Raw genomic sequence first — 22238 nt, 5'->3', positions numbered from 1 at the left:
CAAAACATAAAGGCAGGAAAAGTACACATACTTTAAAAATGAGCAAAATATAGCCTGGTATGGGTATCAAAACCCAAGATAGGTGAGAGGAATGTCCATGCAAGGAATGAGGGCAATCTAGGGCAGCTTACTGGAGACAAACCAGCATGAAGAGTGTGCCTACGTGGGGTGGGCAGTCTGAATGAAGAGAGGAGGGATTCTGCATGGAGGGAAGATAACATGGAAAGTCAGAGCCTGAGCAGGGTAAGAAGGGCATTCAGGCAGAACTGCCTGACTTGGAGTAATGGAGTTCGAAAGGGATAAAGGGGGTAACCAAGCTAAAGGACAAATTAGCTTGAGGAATCAGAGCCTGAGTATAGTGAAGAAAACATCTATGCATGGAGGTGGTCTGGTGTAGAGTCTCAGAGCCTAAACAGGGTGAGCAAGACCCCCACACATGGGACAGTGGAGGCTGGCACCATAGAACCAAAATGGAGGAAAGCTTCTATGCATGGGAGTAGCCCAATGCAAAGTGTCAACTTGAGTTGGGTAAAGGAGCCATTGAAAGGGGCATCCACATATTAGAGTAAGCCTTGCACGTCAGAATCCAAGCAGTTGAGAAGTGTGTCCACACAGAACAGCGGCTACAGTACAGAATGTCAGAACCCAAATGAGGCAAGGAGAGCATCTACACTGAGAAGGATATGGTAGTGGCAATGGATGGTTATATAAAGGAGGGCTGATCAAATAAGTATCAATATTAGGGATAATGTGCCCCAGCCAGTGTTGCTCAATGGTTAGAGCATTGGCAGGAGCACCAAAGGGTCGTGGGTTTGATTCCAGTCAAGGGCACACACCTTGGTTGCAGACTTGATCCCCAGCCCAGGTCACGGTGTGTGCAGGAGGCAACCAATCGATGTGTCTTTCTCACAGTGATGCTTCTTTCTCCCCCTTCCACCCCACCACCCTGTCTTACTCCCACCTCCTCTTCCCCCTCTCTCCCTTCCACTCTATCTAAAAAGCAATGGAAAAATATCCTCAAGTGAGGATTAACAACAACAAATAATGATAATGAGAGCCAGGTTTTTCTCTGTCAGAGGAGTTACAAATATGAAAATGTGTGGTGCTGTACTGGAAATGGAGGTACTTGCATAAACGCATGACTTCTACTATATATAAAGATATAAAATATAGGTGTAAATGTAGGTATATGTGTATGTATGGGTACACATACATATAGTCCCTAGCCCTGTCCACTGAAAGCACCTGGGGAGCAGTGACACACAACAGCTTCTAGAATCCAGACACTAACTTCTAAATATCATTCTCCACTTAAAGGAACCAGGCTCATTGGAAAAATGACTGATTCCAGGGTTGGGGTAGGGAAAGCACAAGATGAGTGTGGAACATTTTGTGTCAGAAAGCAAGGAAGTGTTCAAAAATGAAGAGGAAATGTTAAAAGGACACAGAAATCATCTTGAATGCGTTTCCACTGGCCAAATCTGGGACAAGGGAGCATCAAAATAATAATGATAGTATTGGATTATAACTCATTAAAACAAACAGAAATTCATGAGTCCATACTGACATTAATAAGTGAATAAATGGAAAGTCTGAAGACAAATGGGAATATTTATATAGTTTCAAAGGGCTTCTTCCCAAAATACTTATTACAAAGATGAAAAGAGTAACCATAAAATGGAGAACTAGCAAACACCACTGTAATTGAGCAAAGTGATCAACAGTAATGGGACAAATGAAAATTATGTGCCACCTGATAACGAAGAGAATACAGCATCGCTTCTGTGATATTCCTGCCAAATATGCATAACATAAACCTAACCAGGAGAAAGCAAACTAAACTCAAATTGGGGGAAAGTTTACAAAATAACTGGCTTGTAGCTCTGGCCAGTTTGGCTCAGTGGTTAAAGCCTCAGCCCTTGGACTGAAGGGTCTCAGGTTCGATTCCAGCCAAGGGCATGTACCTAGGTTGCAGGCTCAGTCCCCCAGGTAGGAGGCAACCAAATGATGTGTCTCTCTCACATCAATGTTTCTCTCTTTCTCTCTCCCTTCCACTCTCTCTGTAAAGCAATGAAAAAAATATCCTCAGGTGAGGATTAAAAAGTAAAAAAATTAAAGTTTTTAAAAAATAACTGACTTATAATTCTCAAAAGTATCAAGGTGATGAAAGACTGAGGAACTGTTCCAGGCTGAAAGAGAGTGAAGAGTTATGACAACTAAATACAATGTGTGATTCTGAGCTGAATCCTCTTGCAGTAAAGAACATTAGAGTAACAACTGGAGAAAACTGAACAAGGTCCAAGGATTAAATGGTAATAATGTATCGATGTTAATTTTCTGACTTGAAGTTGTTTAGTAGGAGAAGGAAGAACATACATACTAAAGTATTCAAGGGTGATAGGGTAACATGTCAGCAACTTGCTCTCAAAATTTCCGGAAAAAATCATTTTTTTGTACTGTATGGCAACTTTTCTGTAAGTTTGATAGTGTGTGTTTTTTTAAAGTTAAAAAAAAAAGGTACCTGTGAAACTTTTAATTGCATACTAAAGGGATTCTTAACAGAGAAAGAAAGAAAGAAACCTAGCTCAAAGGTTTCACATGAACAACCTTCATGTGAAAATGTCTTCTAGTTACTACAGAGCAAGATGGCTTTTGATTTGGTGACCTACAGGGAAAAGGTCCTGGTCTCCTGAACTTTTTAAATCCTCTGATAATGACATTTAAATAGCTCTCGATATTTTTTCAAGAGCCTTTGTGTGATGTAAATAACACCAGAAGTAACTGAGTATAGTTTATAAGAGAAGATTCTGACTACCTTAGTATTCAGAACTTAAAGGAGACATTGAAACCATGTATAATCAGGCTACATGATGTTCTTCTTAAGTACTAAAAAATACTTAAAACACAAGAACAAAATAGATTGAAGTACATTTTCTCCCCCTGAACTCAAGGTCTTTATAAAAAATATGAAGTCCAGTAGTGGATATATGGTAAAGAAATTCCCAACTGAAGACCAGAATCCTGTTAAATATTTTAAGTGCAGCAAAAACTTTTTAGTTTTTAACGGACCATTCTGTAGTTTCTTATACTTAAGTAAGAAAACAAAACAAACAACCCTCAAAAAGTTTCCATTTGATGGGATTTACTGGAGTCTATTAATATGTTGGCAGTCAACATAGCTTTAAAATATTTTCCAAAAGAACGCTCTAAAAAACTAAGGAGGAAGAGTCCATATATTGCTTTTGATAGAAATATAGTTCCTGTACTGATGTTTATGCATATCTGGTACAGATGATGGGGAGAATTGCAAAGTAGGTTGATTTTGTTGAAAAATAAATCAATTGGGTATATATATATCCTGTTACCTGAATAGGTAAAGCATGCTCCTGGCTCAGGACCTTTTGCACTTACCTTCCCCTCTTAACAGAATGCTCTTCCCCCAGCTAGCTACCTGGCCCACTTCCTCTCTTCATTCAGGTGTGTGCTCAAAAGTCACCTTACCAAACAAGCTTTACCTAACTACCCTATATAAGATGTCATCTTCCATTGTCACTTTGTTTTCTTTTACCTTGCTTTATATTTCTTCATAAAATTTCTTAATTGTCACCTCCTGACATATTTTTGGTCATTTTTATTTTTATCTGTCTCCCCCAACCAGAATGTAAGATCTATGATAACAGGGATGTTGTCTGTATTTTTTATTGCTTTTCTGCTGTGTCTTTAGCTCCCAAAATAGTGCCCACTCATGATGGGCATGATTTTTTACATCTCTTGATCCTTATGAACACTCTAAATCAAGGTTCTGCAAACCACAGCTTACCATCTGTTTTTGTGTGGCCTGTGAACTAAGAACGGTTTTTATATTTTTAAGTGGTTAGAAAAAATCAGAAAATATTGTTTTGTGCCACTTGAAACCTATATAAACTTCAATTTCAGTGTCCATAAATAAAATTCTATTGTAAACACAACCAAACCCATTCACTTACATGTTGTCTATGGCTGCTTTCATACTCCAGCGCAAAAGTCGAGTAGCTGCAACAGAGACTATATGACTTGCAAAGCCTAAAACTTTCAGTATCTGGTCCTTTACAGAAAAAGTTTGCCAAGCTCTGCTTTAGATCTATTAGTAATACTATTCTAATACTAGTACTGTACTGTCTAATAAAGTAGTTATTAGGCACTTGGGGTATTTAAGTTTAAATTTAATTGAAATTAAAAATGTAGTTTCTCAATCACACCAGCCACATTTTAAGTGCTCAAAGAACATGTAGCTAGTGGCTACTCTATTGGACAGCAAAAAGAACATTTTGATCATCTCAGAGAGTTCTACCCAACAGTGCTGTTATAGATTTTAGAATATCTCACTGCTGCTTGGGATACTACTACTACAAAGCTATCACTATAAAATAAACATGAAAACTATGGATTAAAAAAAAAGTAAATCAAACCATGTAAAAAATTAAATATCAACCAAGGAAACAGCTTCACAATGTCCATTTCCTATCAATATTCCTAAAATTCTTATAATTGGAATTTTAGGGAAAAGTTGTGATTTCCTAATGCAGTTACAAATCACCTAGACAGCACCTTTCATACAGAGTATTTTACAAATGTGACCAACTGAAAAATTAATGTGACTTTTCAGATGCTAAAAAAAAAACCACACATAAAATATTTTAAAATGCACTTATATGTGTGTGTACAAATATATATGTAGTATCATGTTTCCATTAGGATTTTTTGGTATCACTAGATAAAACAAATTTTCTTATCTCATTTAAAAGCCAAAATTATAAACTAGCAGAAAACCCTAGTTAACACTCATTCATATTAGGTGCCCTCCTGTCCTTCCCACAACTAAATACTCAATCTAATATTTTTTAAGGTTTAATTAGATCATAGTGTTTTCCACTGACACCTTACCTCTTAAATAACAAATCTTGGAAAAGGCGTAACTGTTCTATTACTAAGATAACTGACACATATATTAGACTATAAAAGTTAAAGGCTATTTCTTTTGTAGCTTTCCAAAGCACTTCCCAGGTACAAAGCTTTATTAGCAATCTCAAGTTGTTTTCTACCAGTACGGAAAACAAGACTTCATCACATGCTTACTGAGAGAGGACAATTTCAAATTTGTTTTTATTCCTTCAGATTCTCTTTTCATTGACAAAGATGCCATTTTAAAATTTTTCACTAGTTAGAATTTTTGTTATGATACCGATATTTTTCTCAGAGATTCTAGCATTTTATGTGATGCAAAATTAACGGGAGTAAATTACAACTAAAACTTAAATTTGGAAATGGAAAGATCCTGGTTAATTAAGATTTCATCAAAATTCACATGTGAATGTTTTTACTTCTTTGCTCTAATACAAACTATTAACAAAACCAAATATTTACATTAGCAACAAAATTTGTAACTATATTTTTAACTTGAATGGTTATGAATTTGCTTCATTTTTGATACTATTAAGTAATTATTATTCAATTGAGAATACCAGCTAACAAAATTATACTTTAAGTTTCAGAGATCTGATTTCCACTGGCTGCTCTGTTTTCCCAGTAGGAAGTGTAGGTAGTAAAGGAGAGCAAAATGTAAAATCTCAGAAAGACTCCTCCATTGACTTTGCCAGCTGCCAGCAGCACTGGTGCCTGATGGCTGCCAGAAATCTGTCTCTGAACGCTGACATCCCTTTTTATCTTCATAAGAGTAAACTGACTCCCCTATCCCCATGCCTCTTGAAAAAAATAGTTTCTTTTATCTAAAATGTCCACTTTTACTTTTTAACCAAAAGCTTTGGACACTGAGCCACTCACTACAAAAATGTATTCACAATTGCAACATTAACACTCAGGACAGAAGTGTTAGCTACTATTTCTGAAAGGTCCTTCACCATTTCTTTTTATTACTAGCACATATAATCAATTTCTGGAATCTTGGCATCACAAGAACAATTCTGCATTCTGATAATGAAAAATGATCCCTAAAACTGATGAAATTAGAATATTAGAAATGGAGTGGGTATCTTAACTAGCGAAAGTGACCTTCCTCTGCCACCTGATCCTTGAATTTCCTCCCATATCTCCCTATTTGGGTTGTCAGCCTCTGGTTAAGACACTTCCAATAATATAGAAGTTACCCTTTTCCATTTCAGAAAAATTCTAATGGTTAAAAAAGTTCCTCCTTAAATGTAGCTGAACTCATATTTGCTGAAATGTCCATTTCAGGTCCTAGTTCAGCTTTCTGGGAACATACAAGATAAGTTATTACTCAGATGCTACCACTCAGTTCCCTAACCGTGGTGAGAGTTTTCTTCTCAACCTGGTTTTGTTTGCTTGTGGTCCTCCAAAAAGGTGGCATCAACCACTTAGCCCAGTAGTGCAAATGAAATTTCATTATTATCTCATAGCATTTCTGGAAGATAAACAGGTATAATGCCATTTATTATTCTCCCCATTTTACAGACAAAATTCACAACACAAAGAATGTACCTAATTGTCCAAGGGTACAATGTCAGTGACATATTAAGGAGAGAAGCAGGATTAATTTCCTGAGTTTTACCTTTGTTTCAAAGAACTTAAATAATGTTTTAATTACAGTACCAGATTATAGATCTTAGAAGGTCGGAAATAAAAGAGAATCAGACACAATTAATTTCAAATACTTTAAATGACTACGATTGAAGGAAAAGGAAAATGTAAAAACAAGGAGCATGCCTTAAAATGAGAGAATCCCTCCAACCATGAAATTCTTTCTTCCTTGGATTAAGGTAAAGGTTAAGAAATATCAAGACTACTTTCTGAGGATACCAGATCAAATACAGCCCATGTTACCATTCCAATTCTTCCTACCTTACCCTTTTAAAAAATAAAGTATTCCATTTTCCTCCTAGGTTAAATGTCTAATGAAGAAATTATAGACTGTGGAGCACAGGTTTAAAACAGCAAATTTAACATCTAGTGTTATTTTCCCTTGAAAGGTCAGTTACTCTGAAGTTACAGATAAATATATTTCAATTTTACCATGGATATCACATGCCACTAAATGAACATGTGAGAGAAAAGGAAGAATTGCTACTTTTTAAAAAATGTTTGTGCTAATATGAGTGAATCCAGCATACTCCTAGTAAAATTTTCATTTTATAACTGGAAAATGCCTAGTTTTTAAAAGGTAAAATAACTGGGGTAAAAAACAGAATCATTCATTTGAAGTGGGTAATATACCTAAATGAAAATTTTTAAAATCAAATTTCTACATAGGAGAATATTTTCATGGCCTTGGAGTAGGCAAAGATTTCTTAAACAGGACATAAGATGCACTTAATCCCCAAAGAAGACAATTTGATAAATTAGTCTTTATTAAAATTAAGAATTCTAATCATCAAATAGATTAAGAAAATAAACAAGCAAGTTGCAGACTGGGAGAAAATATTTACAATACACTTTTGACAAAGTACACATTTCCAAAATATTTTTTAAATACCTACAAAACCAATTAAAAATACAAAGAACCCAACTTTTAAAAAGTGCATAGAAAACTTATTCAGGCTCTACAGGAAAGATGATATCCAAATGGCCAATAAACATGAAAAGGTAGTCAACATCATTATTCATCAGGAAAATGCAAATTAAAGCCACAATGAAATACCATTACACACCCACCAAAACGGCCAAAATTAAAAAGACTGACTGATAATAGCAAATGTTGGCAAGATGTGGAACTGGAACTCTCAGATATTGTTAGTGGGAGGGTAAACTGGCCCAACTACTTTGGAAACTGTTTGGCAGTATGTATTAAAGCTAAATATACACCTACCCTATGACCCAGAAATGCTAGTCTTATATCTATACCCAAGAGAAATGAGTAGTATATGTCTACCAAAAGACATGCATAAGAATTTCCATAATATAGAAAAACACTGGAAACAATCAAGTGTCCATCAACAATAGAATGAATAAGCAAATAGTGGTATATTTATACTACTCAACAGTAAATGAGAATGTACTACTAATAAATGTTATAATATGAATGAATCTCAAGAGTATATTGAGCAAAAAGAAGCCAGACACTAAAAAAGCACACACTGTATGATTCCATTTACATGTAATTCAAGAACAGGAAAACTGATATATGATGATGTAAGTCCAAATAGTGGTTAACTTGGGACAAAGGGGACATATTAATTATAATCGGCACAAGGGAGCTTTCTGGGGTGATGCAAATGTTCCATATCTTGATCTGAAAGGTGTGTATATAGGTAAAAATGAATCAAGCTACATACATAAGACGTGTACTTATTGTATAAGTTATTCCTTAATTTTAAAAAAATCTATTGAACATTCAAACATTCTCACATATCTAAAAGTCCAAACCTCAGAAATGCAATTAGAGCAGTATGTTCCAACTTTTGCAAAAAGTTTGAATTTTAAGGATTTTTTCATGATTCTTGTATAGTTTTTATAGATTATATCTACATAACCATCCACTGAAAAGGCACTATATATCTTAAAATTTCTCATGTTTTGAAAATTTATTTACATGTCATGTGACAATTAAATATGAAGATAGTTTCAGTGATAGCTAATTCCCCAATCAAACTTCCCTAAGAATTGAGATTTCAAGATTTTTTATGTGATTTTTTGGGGTCTTTGATTTTTTTTTCAGTAAACTTAGCCTACCCGTAGTTTGCCATTCATCTTTGGAAATTAAAAACAATCAAACGAAATCTCTTGATTCACATTTCTCTCCAGCACCAGCCCCACTTGCTTCTCACCTTCTAGCTAAACTTCTGGAAAAAAATGGTCTGTATCAATGTTTCCACTTCCTCTATTCCCATTCCTGCTCTAACCACTTCAATTTGGTTTCCATCCCCACCACTCCACAAAAACCAGTTTTGTTAAGGTCACTATCAGGTTTTATGTCGCCAAAACCAACCCACACTTTTGGTCCTCACCTTACTTGATTTTTCAGTAACATTCAACATTGCTGACCACCCACTCCTTCACGGAACACTCCTCTCTTGAATTCCGTTACACCACATTCTGCTGATTTTCCTCCTGTCTTGCCCTGCAGCTTTCTCTTTTGCTGTCCCCTTGTCTTCTACCTGACTACCTAAATAAGATGTTTCTCAGGCCTCAATTCTGAGCTCCCTTCTCACAATACATGCTCTCGTTAGGCGACACCATTCATTACCATGGTGTTAAGAATCATTTACATGTTGAGGATAACCAAATTTCTATCTCTAGCCCAGCCTCTTATTTAGAGGAGAGGTTCACCAACCCCTGTCCCCACTACTATTCTCCACATTAGCATTTTTTAAATTTCCTTCATAATACATAGCATAGTTTTATTTCTTTTGTTATTTACTTGTTTGGGGGCCTGTTTTTCTTACTTGTCTATAAATTCCATGAGGGCAAAAGCATTGTCTGTCTTGTTTACCACTGTATTGCTAATATTTTTGCATACATAGCACGTAACAGGCATTCAATAAATATTTTTTGAATAAAAATGACTTGTCTTGTGTTACGTTGTATTACAACATCAAAATTAAATGTTATAAAGCTTTTGTTGTTCAATTATCTTTTAAAGTCAGCATTTAAACAATAAAAATACATTCTAAATATGTATCTAAAGATGACCCACTACTAAGCCATAATATGCTGTAAGAGTGATAAATTTCATGGGTACTTTTCAAACAGTGGGCAATATTTATCAGGCTACAATGTGCATAAGAATTCCTTAGGAACCTTGTTAAAATGCAGATTCTTATTCAGCAAGTCTGGCCTAAGAGTCTGCATTTGTAACAATTCCCAGATGTAGCCTGCTGCTGGTCTAGAGACCATACTTAGATTAACAAGGGTCCAAAGAATCCTTGTACATAATTTGTGAACCAAACTTTACATTTGCTGGACCCTAATTTTGTGTCTAGTATAATGCAAGGTGATTTTCATAAATGTTATGTTATTTAAGCTGTGGCTGGTCTCTTGCAGTAAACTTAAAGTGGTTTTCAACCTTACCAAGTGCCCCCTTTTAGAAAAAATATTTTATAATATCTCTTTTACCATCATGAATTGAACATAACTCATCCACACACAGTTTTTAAAACTAAAGCCCTAACTATAATATAAAGGTGAAATTGATAAAGTAATTTGTATTTCAATATGTAAATGTACCAGAACAATTATTCTAGAAGACATAATAATAAGTCAGACATATTTGTAGAATCATCATGAATGCAAGAGCTAAAAATGCAGGATACAGGTTGCATCAATAAGGGCCGAAGTCTTGGCTCTGATATAAACAAGAATCATCTCGTAATTTATATAGTAGTTGCTTCTTAGACAATTTGGATTGTATTAAAACCATGCAAAAATATTTCATGTTTATCACATAAAATGGAGTTAGATTCTAGCAGTCATTAGACATACATGTTACTGAGTATCAAAACAAGGAGAGATTCCAACTTAGAATGAAGGACAGCTTCCTGTAAGAGATGGCATTTGGGATAGACCATAAGGGATGAGTGAGGATTTCAACTGGCATGATGGTGATAATATTAACAGTGTAGAAAAGTCGGAAGTTGGTTTGGGTTGGAGAGACGAGTTCATTTTTGGATTGTTGAGTTTGAACAGCATTAGAAAAATGAGGAGTTAGGCAAAGTAATGCATGTTCAGGAAAAACTAAGCAGTCCAAAATAACATGAGGGGACAAAGGATACCACTGGCAAGGAATACTGAAGCTACATTGTGAATGATCATCCGAAATGCCCAATTAAGAAATACTTAAAATGGTTTTTGAGTAGGGGAGTAACTTGGTATTTTAGGAAGATCATTTTGGCAGCAATACTCAAAATGGATGAAAAGAGGCAAGTCTAGATACAGGGTTACCAGTAGGAAAAACATCAGCAGTCTGAATCAGCAGTTTTCAAAATGTGTTCTATGGAAGTCCAGGGAACACAGGATGCTGCCACGGGTGCTGATCTGTTGCAGGGGATGGAAAGAGCCAACAGGCTAGGTAGGCCTAGCAATGGTCTCTTGCTCTCTTCCTCCATCTCAAATGTAATATCACACTTGGATCTGTCCCACGTAAGATTTGAATATAAAAGGGCATTCTGTTGATAAAAAATTTTGTCTTGTTTTTATGTCTCATTTAACTCTTGAGAGACTGACCATGGAATATCTCAAGGGGCCATCATACAATCATTAAGTATCATTGTATAGAATAATAGGTATAAAATTTATAAGCATTATATTAATTTTTAGTATCAGTTTGTTTAATTATTATTTGTCCTATTATCTGGGGTGGGCAAAAGTAGGTTAATAATAATAATGACTAATACAATAAATAATACGAGAATAAACTGTGCTCAAAAGTAGGTTTACAGCTGTGAGTATGCAAAACACAGAGTTTATATTTGTATCATTATTTATTAATTATTGTATTATTTATTATTAATCTATTTTTGTCCACCCCTGAATAGAATGTGCCTCCATCCCCAAATTAGATTATCTGTAAAAAATTTCTAGTTGTTTAGGTTTAGGGCAAATAGGGTTACATTTGGTCACTGATGTTTACAACAGATAATTGTAGGGTCCTTTGAGAATCTCCAAATTCCTCTTATTAAGATGTGCATGGATGCTATTGGCTTGGCTAACTTAGAAACTATATATTTGTTTGTGTATTCCAGTCTCTCAGTCCTACTAATTCAAATTTGAGCTATGATTTTTATACCAACTGTCTTATTTAAATCTTTACAAAAGCCATGGTAACATTTACAAATTACCATGTATTGTTGTATTCTTTCAGAGTCACTCACAAAGAGTCAAAATAGATTATACTCATAAATGCCAAGGGTCTATTTTATTGTTTACCAAACAAGTGCACAATTTTATTTCTAGACTGCATGAAAAACATTACAATGATCTCCTAATTATTTTGTCCACTTACAAAAATATTCCTATTAATTATGGGAAATTTTGTTTTTATGGTGGCAAGCAAAATGTGTTGGTTAGGGTGGTCCATACACTATTTTGTCCTGCTGAAATGATTCACAAACCAAGAGAGGTAGAGAATCAATGGTTTATACAAGTTATAATTAATCTCTCAGCTGGCCTCCTTGAATCCATGGCACATAACTGCTTTAGACAAATATTTCTTGTAGTCCAATGGGGCATCTATTTCTCAAACTCTGAGTGGTACAGCATAACATCCATAGTACCAAAATAAAATTAGGAAGCTCTGGCATACAAGAAAGTTATATAGCCAAAGGGATCTGGGTTTAATTTCTGACAGTCATAATTTCCACAGAACTTGCTGAATCTTAGAGAATACTGGCTTCCAGAGACTACTTAGCAGGAAAGTATCTTTCCCTATACTAGTTTTCTGTTTTTGTTTGTGTGTTTTGGTGGGGGTTTTTTTGAGGCAAAATTGGTATATATTATAGAAATTTCAGGTGTACATTATAATTTGGCATCTATATACCCTAGAAAGCTATCACCACCAAAAGTCTAGTACCATCACCATATAGTTGATCCCCTTCACCCATTTCGGCCACATCCCCTCTGGTAGCCACCAATCTGTTCTCTGTATCTATGAGTTTGTGTTTGTGTTTGTGTGTGTGTGTGTGTGTGTGTGTGTGTGTAATTTATCCATTCATCCATAGATGAACACTTAGGTTGTTTTCCATATCTTGTCTATTGTAAATAATGCTGCAATGAACATAGAGGAGCATATGTCTTTTCAAATAAGTGTTTTTGTATTCTTCAGATAAATACCCAGAAGTGGAATAGCTGGGTAATTTGGTAATTCTATTACTTTTCTGAGAAATCTCCATATTGTTTTCCATAGTGACTACAATATACCAGTAGTTTCTAAACTTTTTTGAAAGAGGCATTTCATTTTTTTCAAATGAAATCTTACATAAAGTACCATACACAGAACAGATAAAGGGGTATCTTTATATAATTATAACAAGTTCAGATATATAATTACTAAAAAATATGGCAAAAATGATTTGTTGCTAATATTATAAAAATTAGTTACCTCAGTTTTCAAACTGGAACTATTATACATCACTATGATGTAACTCCACATCTTTAGAAATGTTTATAGGTTGCTAAGCATGATATTTTTTTCATATCCAGTGTCTATATAACTACTATTACAGGAAATTGCACTGATATGCCAAATATTCTGATAAATTAATAGTCTCCCAAATAGACATCACATTGCAAATGAACTGATAGTGATAGAGAATTCAAGTGAAATATATTATTCTTAACTTTAAGAATGAAAATATTAGTTGTGAAGAAATGGTTTACTGTGGAAATTGCAGTGCTTCACTGAAATAATGTAGCAAATTTTAAAAGCAAATTCAAAAGTTAGAAGGCATTATATTATTTTGCACAGAGCAGAGTCAATGTTGGATTAGAAAGATGGTAGCAATCATTCTATTGGATTTAGCCAACATTCCAAAATCCACCAAATCTTTAACAGTATCTCTGATAAATTAACGAGCAAAATGAATTCATTTCAAAGTCACTATTTTCCTTACTCTTTTTACCATAAAAACCAAACAAATGGTCAAATGACCGAACATACAGGCAACTCATCTATTAATTCATTCAATAAATATGACTGCACTCCTACTATGTGCTGGAGACTGGGCTGTTTACTAATTATCATTGGTGGTAAAAAAGATCCCAACACTTTGGAACGTGACAGTCTAGGAGAGGTTACAGCTATATTAATGTCCAAAATAAGCAAGAAATCTAGTTAAATAATATTTAGATAATTAAGAGTTAAGAGTAGAAAATATAGCTTTGAATTGTGGTATTATTGAAATGTTTTCTATTTCTCTTATTTTAAAAAAAGTTTCCTTTATAAACACACAAATAACCTGATGTGCCAAAAATGTCATTTCTAAAAACACTTAATAAATACAATTTGTGATATGTATATGTGTGTTGCCAATTTCATTGATATAAAATGTCAGGAGGTGAGCTGATTTTGAATTTATTGGCAATGAGTAAAGAATACTGGTCTATAAATGCATTTTATTCTATTTCATATCCATTAGTAAACACTTTTTTACCTCTCCTATATGGGACAGATATTCAATATAATATAGTATCAACTCCATATTATTTTGACTTACTCCATGCCACTTTGGACTCTAAAAACTGGATGCAAAAAGCAGATTTCAGTTAAGGCTGCATAAATTATCTCATTCATAATCACTGGGGTTTAAAGTATTTTGAGAGATTACATTGTAATAATGAATAGAATTATACACAGATCATATTTCAAATAATATAATAGAAATGTATTATAATCATTTTTATATTATTTCACCTTTTTGTAGTGATTTAAAAGGCCTTAGGGTCACCCTTATGATTTTTAATTATTATGAATGTACCACCTAATGGAAAGTTGTATTTTTATTTATTTTATTTAAAAATATATATATCTTTATTGATTTCAGAGAGAGGAAGGGAGAAGGAGAGAGATAGAAACATCAGTGATGAGAAAGTTATCATTGATCAGCTGCCTCCTGCATGCCCCTGGATGGGGATTGAGCCTACAACCCTGACTGGGAATTAAACCGTGATCTCCTGGATCCTAGGTTGATGCTCAACTGCTGAGCCACACTTGGCCGGGTGAGAGTTGTATTTTTAAAAGCCTAGATAGCAGAGTGCACTATACATCCTTGTGATGTTTAGGGTCTCTTTTCACAATAATTAATGAATTCTTAGCACACAAAAATATTTATTGAGCACTTACTATATGCAGGTTCCTGTGTTGATCACTCTGTACTAATACATGGTCTAAGAACTACAGCCTGAGTCAGGAGCCAATTAACATTGTATGTCTGATAAAAGATCTACCAATAATATTTTAGTCATAAATAAGTATAAGTATACATACATTTATATATTAATAACAAGTCTATAATAAGGTATTTAAAAGATATCACTGGAAATGTTTATGCTAATTTTATGATACCATCTATATCTTAGCGACTGAAAAAACAAATTTCTGCTCATATTTGATCTGTATTTCAATGGACTAATATGTGATCCTGAAATCTGGTGATGTAAAGTTAATAGATAAGATTTGGCTTTAAGTGATAGTCTAGCCAAAAAAACCACAACAGTAACATTTTTGTTTTCTAAGCTTTCTTTTTCTATTATACCATTTTATTAAATATTTTGAGAATTTTCTGAGTTCTATCAAAGAATTACTAGCACCAATCCCCTACTTGCAAAAATTAATTAAAAAGCATCATAATAAATATAATGAAGATTACTTCTCAACACTGCTTTCTTAACTGGATGCAATAAACTCCGAGGGTCTTTTATGAACCAGGAACTGTTCCTGGCACTGAGTGCACAAAAATAAGAAGCTTAACAACCAATGGGGAAATAAACACTTAAATCAATAAATAATTTCAGTACAATTGGCAGAAGTATGCACAGAAAGGAAAAGGCCTCTAGCCTAGCTAAGGGAGGTGAGGAACTGGGTAGGATAACTACCAGAAGGCACCAGGGAAGGTCATCAAAAGAAGATCATGGTGATGATGCCCGAGCAGAATTTTGAAAGATGAGTTGGCACAACCAGGTAAAGAAAGGGGTGAAAATTTTAGCAGACATAGAAGTGTGAAATAGTATGTTTTATTGGGTTATAGGAAATTTTCTAAAATTATGTTCTGCCAGGACCCTATGGCTTTTCTGTGGCTTTTGTTCCTTTGAACTTTATCATTTCATCCTTCATCTGCTCATAATGGAGGGCTAGTACACTCCACCATTCAAAGGCTATAACTCTGTAAATCTCAACCATGAAAAATGGCTTCCACAAAAGCAACGTGGTAAGGAGATGACATCAAGGAGACAAAAGCCCGGCTGGGAGTAGCTCAGTGGTTGAGCATGAACCTATGATCCAGGATATCGCGGTTCGACTCCCAGTCAGGGCACATGCCTGGGTTGTGGGCTCGATCCCCAGTGGGGGACATGCAGGAGGCAGCTGATCAATGACTCTCTCATCACTGATGTTTCTATTTCTCTCTCTCCCTCTCCCTTCCTCTCTCTAAAATCAATAAAGATTTTTTTTTTTAAAGGGAGACAAAAATTACACAATAACCTGGGACTATTTAGTGTAGGGCCATTCACCTCTGCATAGTTCAAAACCCCCATGAGAATATACTATAGTACAATACATTACTTCATGGACAGAATAGTGACCCAGGGTCACCAAGATAAAGTTATCTCTTATATACCTGTTTATAAAGCAGGGGGCTGTTTAATAAATACATTTAGAAAGATCTCTATTACTGTTTAAATAGAAAGGTTTTATACTAAATGAGAAACATGCCAATACCTGTGAAATTCATATTTGTGAAACACCTCATTTCTCAACCGTACCAGGTAGATGGGATATTACAACACAAATAACAAAATTTAGCAACATAAAGAGTCTTTGATAGAAAATATTTAGGATTGTCAGGACATATAACCAGCATATAATGCTGTATAATTGGAATTTAAACCATTATTTGTGCTCACCTTGCACTGTTCTATATAAATAAAATATGTACTTTGAAAAACAAACAAAAGGATATATTTAGGAGCACAGATTGTGAGGAAAAAAATTATAGCTTCTGATTTATTTTGTGCATTGACTATTTTATATAACAAGATTTCTATTTCAAAAGCTTATTTTATCTGACATTTTCACACAAAGAAAGTCTCAATAAATGTCTGTTGAATAAAAAGATGAATTAAAAAAAGATTTTGTATGCTAAAGAAATGACGGACTATATAACTTCACATTTCACAATACACTGTAGCATATTAATTTGGCTAACAAATTGGGCACACAAAAAAAGATATTCCATAAAGTATTCCACTTTCTTACAATGTCAAGAAATGAGAGGTATACAATATAGATCAAACCTCTATGCTAGATTGAGACCAAAATATCAAAATAATATAAAAATACTTTATCACACACATGAGCCATATTAGTCAATTTTTGTGGCTATGAATGAACAAGATATTTTACTACATTAAATACTCTGTCCTCATGGACTTGATGTTAGAACAGCCTAATTTACATCATTAACCATTTTTAAATTTTTACTTTTTAAGTATTGAAGTTTTTGCATTAAGCTTACTATATGCCATCTATCTCCATGAACTTATGAATTTAGTTGTCTAACCTCACAATTGATCACTGATCTATAGTCTACATTGTATCTCTTTCCACATATAGTCTGTATGTTCTGAATTAAATTCTACATAAGTTTTCATTCCTTCCTTATTCAGATAGTCTTCATCCAGGCTTACCTAAATGTATTTATCGCATTAATTTCCTAAATTATGTTATTTAGTTAATAATTTCTTCACATTAAGTAAGTGAACTTGGTAGTATCATTTATAGAGAATCACTCCAGTTTCCACGGATTTATACTATTCTGTATGTTATTCTTGAGAAGTGAAATGGTTAAGACTAGGAAAAAATAGTGTTGGAGTACTGATTTATAATTTCACAAAAACAAATTCAGCAATTCATTTATAATAAAGCATGAGAGTTCTTAAAATTCTTTTTTCATAGTGTACAGCAACTTAATTTTTTCCTGTCCTTGGCCAGTGAAACCTTTACATGTTAAAAATTACACTTCAAAAACCATTTAAAAATATTCAAAGTGCCAATTTTTAAGTTATTTTTAAAACCCTAATAATTAAAAAATTTAAAAGCATAAAGAATTTTTTGTAAGAGAAAACACTTGAAGCATTATTCAATAATGGCCATTTTAAAGTTTCTATGAACACACTAAATACTTATTTACTTATTGTTCATTGACTTATTATTTAGCATTCTACTTAGAGAATAAAAAAGTATATACGGACCACGGCAGTTAAAAAAACTGTCAGCAAACCCATGTACAAACTGAAGATTTAGGACCATACTGTTCTACTCAATTATATTGTGAAACAAAAGCTTTATTATATTTATTTTCATGTCCTGAAGTATTTAATCTAACTTCAATAACTTCAGATACTCTAAACCTAAGGCTCCCAAAGATCAAGGTTCATTGGCAATAAGAGATCCTTTGATTTTTACGAAGAAAATATCCATGCTATTAATATTATTTATGAAATTAACATTTTAATTAGGTGCCACTATCTCATTTATTAATTGAATGAATACATTTCTCATAAATTCTGATTTTCTAAATATTACCACCTCCCCCAACTTGAGATGCATCTGCCATTTTCAAGATTTTAGAAACACTTGTTGAAAGACTATTGAAAAGTTTACAATAGTAGAGTGAAACTTTAGTTATCCCAAGGAAGTACATACTAAAATTTCTTTTTGAGAAGCAAAGATAATTTTATGATTTTCAAAATTAATTCAAATTAAAATCAATGTGAGCCTGATTTTTGCTTTGGGTAAAGAAGGATCATTAGAAGATCAAGTTCCAAGGGACCAGCAAGTGCCAACCACTTTAAATTTTACCTTTCCCATGTGACATCATTTATTCTTAGAAAAAAAGTCACCTTTCTTTCTAAACAAGCCACTCAGATTAGCTTAATTCCAACAGACATTGAGGCCATAGATGAAAAAAACATCCAAAGGGATTATTTATTCCAACCCAGGTTTGCTGCCATTTCAGGGACGCCCCGTGTAAGTACTCTTCCTCTGCAGACTTATAGTTAACCTCTCATATTTAACACCCCCTAAAGAAATAAAATTGCGGAGAAGTTACCACTTTCCAAAGTTGGGAAGGGGGTCGAGGGGAGGCAAGTGAGAGATGCAGGAGAACCCACACGTTTTTCCCTCTGAAATGCCTCATATTTTGACAAAAGAAAGAAGCAAAACCGAGATTCAGAAGGAAATCTCTCTGCTTGCGTGCCCTGGTCGAGCTTTACAACGACCCCTTACAAAACAAGCGGGCTGGAGGCTCACCTTCCATCTTTTCCTGGGGCTGGGCTGGAGCAGCAGCTCTTGCTACCCGGCCACTCCACGTGCTCCTGCCGTCGCCAGGATGCAGCGTGCAGCTGGCGGGAGATTCCTGGCGCGGGGAGTCCCCAGGATCCGCAGCTGCGTCGGCGCAGATCGAAAGGGGCAGGAGCCCGCGACCCGCCGGTGCGCAGGGTTACAGCGGCGCTGGCTGGCGGCGGCTTTAAAAGACGCTCACCAAAGAGCGCAGGAGGTTCCGCGCCTCCATCCCCTTTTTGAATGTCAAAACGGAGAACCCTCATAGGATGGAAATGGTGCATCAGTAAATTGTCTCAAATTGTCTATTTTAGAAGGATATGTCCAGGAGAGTACTAGCACATTGGGTGGGGGAGTCTGCATGGCTTTCTTGCAAGTTTGAGTTAAAAGAGGTTTGTCTTAAATTGAGCAAGATCTGGAACTTTTGGTCTAGATTCGGGGATAATAGCCATGAATAATGAGGAGAACTAACTTCATGTTAAGTATTATGTTTTCCTTCCTCAGTTTTTTATTTCCCATGATAAAAGTTCTTGGTCCAAATTTGCAGAAAGTTCTAACACAATTCAAAATGGATTTTGGCACTTTTATCAACTTTTTCATCTTGGGAGAGCAATTCTCTCACTTTGGTTTTCCTTTCTTGGAACTGCTTAGTCTATTTGCTATCATTCACAAAATACTACACACTCCATGCCTGTGAATATTCTATTACCCTACTTTCCTCCAAACAGGACCTGAGACAGCTTACTAAAATACATATATAATGTAGCAGAAAAGTAATTTTAACAAGTAGAGTTAAGGGTGTGTGTGTGGGGGGGGGGGGGTGATAAGATAGTAAAATTAACTCCAAGATGTTAGTACACAAAAATGTACTGTAAGCATCTTTTCCCAACATCCTTCCCACTTTATAGAAGTAAAGCACTGTAGGGAAAGGAAAGGGGAAGTGACCACATAACAGTTTTTCACAAGCAGAGCTTTTCTCCACACTGATGTCTAAGGGACATGTTCAGGTTAGCCCTTATAAAGATACCCAGTGTGTTGAACTGGACATGTGAGTAATTCTCAAAAAGGTCACTTCCACCCTTGGTATAAATTTATATTGTTAGTGTTTATAAATAGATCTGAAACTTAAGGTTGGGAGTTTGCATCAGCAGACCTTATCAGAAGAAACCCACTCATACAAGTTAAAGTATGCTTGCAATTTTATGAATTTTAGTTTATTTTAAATATGCCTTGGAATAGGAGGTCAACATATATGTACATATATGTGTACATGTATGTATATATATGCACATATCTGTGTATGTGTGTGATTTTTTTGAATGAGTGAATACCTTAGATTGGCTTTGTTTTAAGATCATGGTACTCTGGCAGCATCTCTATAACTTGTACGGGTTGGAGTTTTACAGGATAATATCAATTTCAGAGAAATACTCTAAACACCAGGTCTAATTTTAGTATTGAAAGGGGAAATTTGTTGTTTGTTAGTTTCTAAAAGCAAAAATAGCACATCAAAAGTAGCAGAAGAGGAACTGTAAAATTTCACAGGGATGGTGTAAGGATGAATAGTTATTTGGTTATTAAAAAGTTATAGAAAAACTTTTATCTCCCATGACAATGTTCTTTATACTAACATTGGAATGTGTTACTACTCTTTAAATAATTCAGAATTCAGTACCTCAGATTCCAGAAAGTGATATCTAAGGCAATAGATAAAAAGTAAATGGGTAAAATAATTTATGTAGCTACTCCACACATGTTAAGTGTGGGCTTCACATAGTGACTTCCTTCTAAAAAGTACCATATGAAGGGAGGGTTAACTTTATAGTAGAGAAACCTGATAAACACTACCTCAGCCAGGTTATCAAGGTAACATTAACAGTGATAAGGTATGTTGACAGAATGTACACTTGATACGATGTGATGAGAATGGCATTTTACCTCTGTAGTCTTCCACACCAAAACCCCACAACCACAGTCTAACAATGAGAAAAACATCAGACACATTCCAAGAGAGACATTCTGCAAAGTGCCTGACCAGTTATGGTCAGCTCAGTGTCATCAAAACTGTTATTAACTGTCAAAAGTCATCAAAAACAAGAATGTCTGAGAAGCTGTTACAGCCAAGAGGAACCTAGGGACACATGATGACTAAATGTAATGTGGGATCCTGGAGCAGAAAAAGGACATTAGCTAAAAACTAAGGAAATCTGAATAAAGGATGGGCTTTTAAAAATAGTATCATATCAACATTGGTTCATTAATTGTGAGAAATGTACCATACTAATGTAAGATGTTGATAGTAGGGAAAACTCTGTGGGTGTACATGAGAACTCTGTACTATCTTTGCAATTTTTTTCTGTAAATTTAAAAGTGCTCTAAAATTAAAAGTTTATTTTAAAAGTTGACAGGTACTTTCAACAAACAACTACTATTAATTTGGTTAAGTCTCTTCTGATAGTATTCAAATTTTTCATACAGGATTTACAAGGATCAATTACTTATAACTGGAAGCTAATAAAGCACTGGATTTATAACGTACTTTGACTAAAACTGGAACGATAAACTTCTAGGGAATCAAAGATAATTTGTCTTCATTATCATCACCTTAAGAAGGAACAGTTGAGGCTAAACTGAATCTAGACACGGTAACTGACAGGGGTGGATCTGACTCACTGAATCACATTTCATGGCTTATGCTATGTAGGTAAAATTAACAGTGACTAAAAACGAAATCACTGACAAAGGTTGCTCCCGGACCATCTGAGATAGTCCAAGTACTGACTCGGCTGGAAGGAAATAAAACTGAAAAAAAAGAAGAAAAAAAAACCCTCTTGATCTCACCCAAAATAATCATTCTGCACCCTGTCTGAACCTTGGGCTCTCTACCCACCAGCCTACTCAAAACCACGACTGAGGGTGTCCCGCTGCTAAGAAACAGACAACACACAGAGGCTTTCAGGCCACCAAATTAATAGCCAGAAAGGAAGCATGAGAGACGCGGGCATGGTCTCTTTCGGAGCTCTCTGGTCTTGCCTTATCGATCCCCACAGGAAAAGCAGATTTGGGGATCTTGCCTTTCAACAGGGCCCATTTCTAAGAGCATGTTTACTACACAACCCTACACAAATTTGCATGCAAGGTCTCTCATGTCGTCTGATTAAGCTGACAATGAAGATGAAATGTTCCTCTAGAGTGGGAAGGCCTGGAGGCGCCATGATGGTGCACTAGTGGGGTTCTT

Source organism: Miniopterus natalensis, chromosome 17, assembly GCF_054644295.1.
Source record: "Miniopterus natalensis isolate mMinNat1 chromosome 17, mMinNat1.hap1, whole genome shotgun sequence".
Lineage (NCBI taxonomy): Eukaryota > Metazoa > Chordata > Mammalia > Chiroptera > Miniopteridae > Miniopterus > Miniopterus natalensis.
This window is presented reverse-complemented; position numbering follows the sequence as displayed.